The sequence below is a fragment of the Onychostoma macrolepis genome, chromosome 02 (assembly GCF_012432095.1).
Source record: "Onychostoma macrolepis isolate SWU-2019 chromosome 02, ASM1243209v1, whole genome shotgun sequence".
In the NCBI taxonomy this organism is placed as follows: domain Eukaryota; kingdom Metazoa; phylum Chordata; class Actinopteri; order Cypriniformes; family Cyprinidae; genus Onychostoma; species Onychostoma macrolepis.
The window spans coordinates 29,910,699-29,916,590 of record NC_081156.1 but is presented as its reverse complement, the minus strand read 5'-3'; the positions used below and the strand labels follow the sequence as shown (position 1 = coordinate 29,916,590).

Below are 5,892 nucleotides of genomic sequence, written 5' to 3'. Positions count from 1 at the left end.
CACGCTCGGGTTACCAGCGGTCATTATCGATTTGTTTGATTTATTAGCGAAATTGCATTGATATTTATTTTACGTATTTGTATTTTGCGGCCCATCGAGACTTTGTGAAGTGAATTTTAGCGGTAAAGGGAAATGGTGATGTGTAAGAGTGGATAGTGCCACTGATTCTTTTGTTGGCTCTATGAGAGCAGTGCTGCAGCGCCCCGAACAGCTGGCAGGCAGCTAGTGAGGAGAAGTTCGAGTCATTTTCGCGAATCGATTCTTTCGAGCAGTTCATTTCAAAGAACTGGTTCAAAAAAGCGATTCGGTTATTCATTGCGTCACCACGTCACCCGACATCTCAGCGTGGCATGCTCTAAAAAAAAGGTTATATTAAAATCAACTTGTATATTATGGCTGAATAATATATCATTTTCTTCTCACCGGACGTGCCTGAAAGTGACGGTTCTCGGTATAATGGATCAGTAAGTTGTTCGTTCGAGAGCCCGACTCGTGTGAATCGGTTCAATCCACGATTGAAAAGATCTGGCTCAAAGGAATGAGTCATTCACAAAAGCGATATCGCAGATTCCCATTTACCGGTTGTGGGAATGACAGGTTCAAACATTCCCTCGTGCAAATGGAAGAAGTCTCCTAAATAACGTTACGAAGACGTAAGAGTTTGAAACGATATTTTCGTTACATTCCAGCTAACTTGGGAAAGGTGGGATTTTTTCCAGCTGTACACGTAGGCGCCGCTGGTGTAGTGGTATCATGCAAGATTCCCATTCTTGCGACCCGGGTTCGATTCCCGGGCGGCGCACTGCTTTTTAAAGTAGACGATAGCTAACTGACAAATTACATGACTGAAAATCCTCACAGTAGCTTATTTGTGACTGCGTTAGCGCAAACTATCTTAGCTGTATGTAAAACGATTTTATACAAGTAGGCTATATCATGTCTTGATTTCCCTGAGGTCATAATAACCTTCATAATAATGATGAGTAAAATGTTTTAGTTGGGTTTAGATGGCACCAAAAAATGTCATAAAATTATTTCATGTCAGCTACTGTATGTTCATGCAGAATCAGAAGTAGGTATAATCAAAGTTTTACTTTTTAAAATAAGTAAACACAAACAAACAGCATTCCTGTTGATGACAATTAAATATGCATAGAGTTTATAAGTGTATAAAGTAGCTATTAAATAAATATGTTTAGAATTAATGGTGCTCTGGCTGTCAGAAACAAACTACTTAAAACAGTAGAGCATACATTGAATTAAATAAGAAATGTAAAAAAAAAAAAAGAAAATTACTTACAAACAAAAAGTAAATACAGATTTAAGAGTATTGCCACTATACACAGTAAACACATGCACTAAACTAGGGTGTTTATTTTGCACACCATGGGGTCCAAAATCTGATACCACAAATGAATATGCTTTTATTGCATTTTTATAATCATATTCCATTTACATCATAACATTTTGTTTCTCATCTTTTTCTTCAGAAGTTCATGTCTAAACACATTTAAAACATAAAAACATGTCTTTATTTCTAGGTTTAAATGGGATTTTAAATCACAGGCTATTCAGTGTGGTCTCAGACTTTTGGTCCCCAATTGCATATAACCCAGATCACATAGCAGCAACATGTACCTTGTTCTGGACAAAAAATATTATTTTTAGGTCCTTATTAGGTCCTCTAGGTGGAACACAGCACCATCATTTGGATAAGTCTTCATGCTGCTGTAGGATGCATGGATTGAGGCCAGTAGGGGTCGCTCGCTTTCTGGTCATGTGGTTAGGAAATGCACCTGCTGGCGCGCATGATCCCCAAACCAAAGGTGTGTTTGTATTGATTTATTTACATTTATTGCATATTGTAATACAACTGTGAGTTATATACCATTATAAATGCATATGTTTAGTTCACGATGAATACGCCACTTCTGTGGAAAGGCCATAAAATGTTACTATATTTTACTCCAGTTGTGAAAGTCAGTTTACAGTCTGATTTAATAGGAAGATAAAAATAACACGTATGGCAAAATGATGGCAGGAAAACGCGTCTTTTATTGAGCTGAACTCGCGAGTTACGCGAAAAAACTAACGCACAGCACGACATGTAGACGGATTCTCTAATGAGTGATTCATTCTTATGTCAGATTCATTCAAAAAGACTTATGGTCAGTCTAGTTACCAGTTGGAATATGTGGACAAATCCTTTACTCAGAGCAGTTACTGAATCAGTCAACATCCGAAAGATAGGCTATTTGTAATATGTAAAACACCTCGAGCCGTTATGACCAGCGAAGAAGAGAGATATGAAAGCCTATCATAAAATAATTTTTTTTTTTTTTTTTTAGTTAAAGATGAGGAACCAAAAATATGCTGACAGAAAAAAAAGAAAAAAAAAATCATTTTTAGAGATGAAAGCTACAAAGTTCCGCATTTTATTTATCTATGTTTTTGAGTGGTTTCAAATATGTTTTAATTAGGCTATTAGTATTTTATTAGTAATTGTTATTAATTATTACATTATATTTATATTAAGATAAATCTACGTTGTGTAAGCCAAATGTGATGTGGCTTTCTATGCTAATGATATTTATAGCCTTATATGCACTAGCTTCTAGTTTTACTATGTTATTTAAATTAAAACTGTGACTTGAATCAATATAGCAACAATAGTGGGAGCACAAACTCAGACTATAGAGAGAGGGGGGGGGGGGGGGGGGTAAGTGTGTAGTAATAGGTGATAGGTGTGTTGCGATTTATTTCATTTAAGAGCAACATAAGTCTATAGGAGGACACACTATAGGTGTATGTTTGTGTGTGTGTGTGTGTGTGTGTGTGTATTCTGAGCCACTTCACCTCTCATGGCCACTTAACCTTCAGTGCTCTTTCCGTATGTTCAGTGGTGTCTGTTTACACACACTCAAGCCTGAACACGTGTAAGTGACCTTTCAGCTTTGTATATGCCATTTATTGTGTCTGCCTGTGGCTCCATATGATTGCCAACTCAATATGTCCACTAAGGTGCCCCAAGACATTTATAAGAGGCTGCAGAAATAAATAAATAAATAAATAAATATATATATATATATATATATATATATATTCAGTCCATTAAATCTAAGTAATTGTACAATTAAAATGTTAAATGTGATCATTGATAATAATCAGAAATCTTGAGAAGTATATCAGAATGATTTCTGAAGGATCATGTGACACTGAAGACTGAAGTAATGGTGCTGAAAATTCTTTGCATGACAGCAATAAATTACATTTTAAATTATTACAATAGAAAACAGGTATTTTAAATTGCAATAATATTTCACAATATTACCGTTTTACTATATTTTTGATCAAATAAATGCAGTCTTAGAAGACATGTAAAAAATGTTAGTGGCCACAAACTTAAAAATCAGTGTACGAGTGCAACATATATAAGTAAAGAAATTTGAACAAATTCTGCACCAATTACATAGAGCAAAAATAATGTTTGTAATTGGTTGCGTAGATTCAACATATATAAGCCTAGCGCATAATTCTTCTCTTTGAGGTCATCGTGTGAGATGGTCAGTGTGTGTGATGCTAGAGGGCAGATGAAATCTTTTTAAAAACTCTTTCATCTTTTTTGTCATGTCATGTGTGTGTCAAATGTGCCGATTACTGGCGGGACGACACAGGGGAACAAACCTTCTGTTCTCCACCAGCAGCCTGAAGCTGAAGCTTGTTTCGGTGTGAGTGTATTCTTTTGTGCGATGGTGGTTAGTCATGTGCATGTTCTTACATAATTAGAAATCCTTTTAGTAATGTGCAAAGGTGAGTGTGCATGTATGCTTTTATATTACTCAGATATGTGCATAAGTTGGGCACGATGGGTGAATTTATGCTTCTCATAAAAAAACTTTTGTTCTAAAGACTTTTGCTTGAAAATAATTTTTATTTAAATAGTGTTTGTTTTAAAATTAATTTTATTTTGTAATTGGATAGTAAATGAGAAACAGCCAAGTGTCCAGCATACATGTGAACATTGGGTCACACTGGTTAGATTGTGTAAGCTTGTCACATTCTAATCCTAACACTGAGAATTTGATCTACAAGTTTTAATCAGGTGATCGTGCAAATGGCTATATTTTTACATTTTTGAAGAGATGTGAGTGGTGGTTTGTGTAAAAAATGCTGTCATGATGCTAGGATGTAGTGTGCTGTTGCTAAGGTGATTAGGGTCTTAATTGCTGGTCCAATATTCTGGTCTCTGGAAGTTCCTAAGCAAAAGTTCCTACTGCAACGTTTGCCTATGGGATTTTTTTTTGCCATGTTTTATTTTGACCACCAGTCCAAAAAATAATAGCCGAAACAAGCGCCACTAAAATCCCTTGACATAGTGGAGACATATAGTTATGGTGAGTCATTCAAGCACAAGTCTTGTTACTCCTGCCACTCATTAAGGCATATTTTTCAATGCACTGATACATTTTAAGATTTTGGGCTATTTGGGGATTCCATAACCTGTCTTCTTTCAGACTAGTGGAAAGAAAACCTCCAAAATACACTTTATTTTATTTTTTATTTTTTTGCATATACCAAACCAGTCCAATTATCTATTTTCTAAAGGTTTTTACATAGGAGTTTGTTTATATACAATTTACCCAATTAATGTAACTAAAACTGTAGTTATTCTATGTGTATAGAACATTACTATTCCTAAAAACATGCTGACAAATTCCCTTTTTTTCCTGGCTGTTGTCAGTATTTTATATAAAGAGTTATATAAAGAGAGATTCAAAATTCCCCTTTGTAAAAACCATTAATATGCCAACAAAATAAAACAAGTTTGTAAACCTGGCTTTATCCGGTGTTTAAATTTCTGTTCTGGAAGTGTATGCAAATACAGTGCCCTACACTAATATTGGCACCCTTGGTAAATATGAGCAAAGGCGGCTGTGAAAATAAATCTGCATTGTTTATTCTTTTTATCTTTCATTCAAAAAATTTACAAAATTCCAACCTATCATTGAAGTAAAACAATTGAAAGTGAGGGAAAATCTCAATGTGAAATAAATGCTTTCTCTAGTTCATGTTGGCCACAGTTATTGGCACCCAATTATTGCAACGTCCTTTTCCCAAGATAACAGCTCTGAGTTTTCTCCTATAATGCCTGAAGAGTTTGGAGAACACCTCATAAGAGATCAGAGATCAGAGACCGTTTTCTTCATACTGAATCTCTTCAGATCCTTCAGATTCACCTCTTCAGTTCACCCCAGCCATGGCAAAAGATTCATTTTGTGCTCCGTGACCAATTTTTGTGTTTATTTGGATGTTTGTTTTGGATTGTTGTCCTGGTGAAAGATCCAAACACGGCCCATTATAAGATTTCTAACAGAGGCACTCAGGTTTAGATTTTTTATCTGTTGGTATTTGATAGAATCCATGATGCCATGCATCTGAACAAGATGTTCAGGACCTCCGGCAGAAAAACAGGCCCACAACATTAAAGATCCAGCAGTATATTTAACCGTGGACATGGGGTACTTTTTTTTTTTATCCCTGTTTGTACTAAACTCATCTGGTGGGTTTACTGCCAAAAAGCTCTTTTTTCAGTTTCATCTGACCATAGAAGCCAGTGCCATTCAAAGTTCCAGTCGTGTCTGACAACTGAATTTGCTGGAGTTTGTTTTTGGATGAGTGAGGAGAATTTTCCTTGAAACCCTCCCGAACATGTGGTGATGAAGGGATGTTTGATATATATATATATATATATATATATATATATATATATATATATATATATATATTTTTTTTTTTTGGGTTTCTGACCCCAAGACTCAGCTAATCTCTACAATTCTTCAGCTGTGATCCTTGGAGAGTGTTTGTCCACTCAAACTCTCCTCCTCAGCGAGC

At 35.5% G+C, this 5,892-nt stretch overlaps 1 protein-coding gene and 1 non-coding gene across 5 annotated transcripts in view; both read left to right on the top strand.

Annotated features, from left to right (window-relative positions):
• The first annotated feature begins 731 nt into the window (after positions 1–731).
• trnag-ccc (transfer RNA glycine (anticodon CCC)) lies at positions 732–802 on the top strand. Its single transcript has one exon. It is a non-coding gene; the product is annotated as a tRNA-Gly (tRNA).
• Positions 803–1,706: 904 nt separating this feature from the next.
• Positions 1,707–5,892, top strand: part of pax3a (paired box 3a) — a 47,679-nt gene continuing 43,493 nt past the window's right edge. For all 4 annotated transcript variants that reach the window (XM_058746092.1, XM_058746082.1, XM_058746101.1 and 1 more), the window contains exon 1: positions 1,707–1,826. The gene's annotated coding sequence lies outside the window, so the exon portion shown is untranslated. The remainder of the gene's footprint in view (positions 1,827–5,892) is intronic.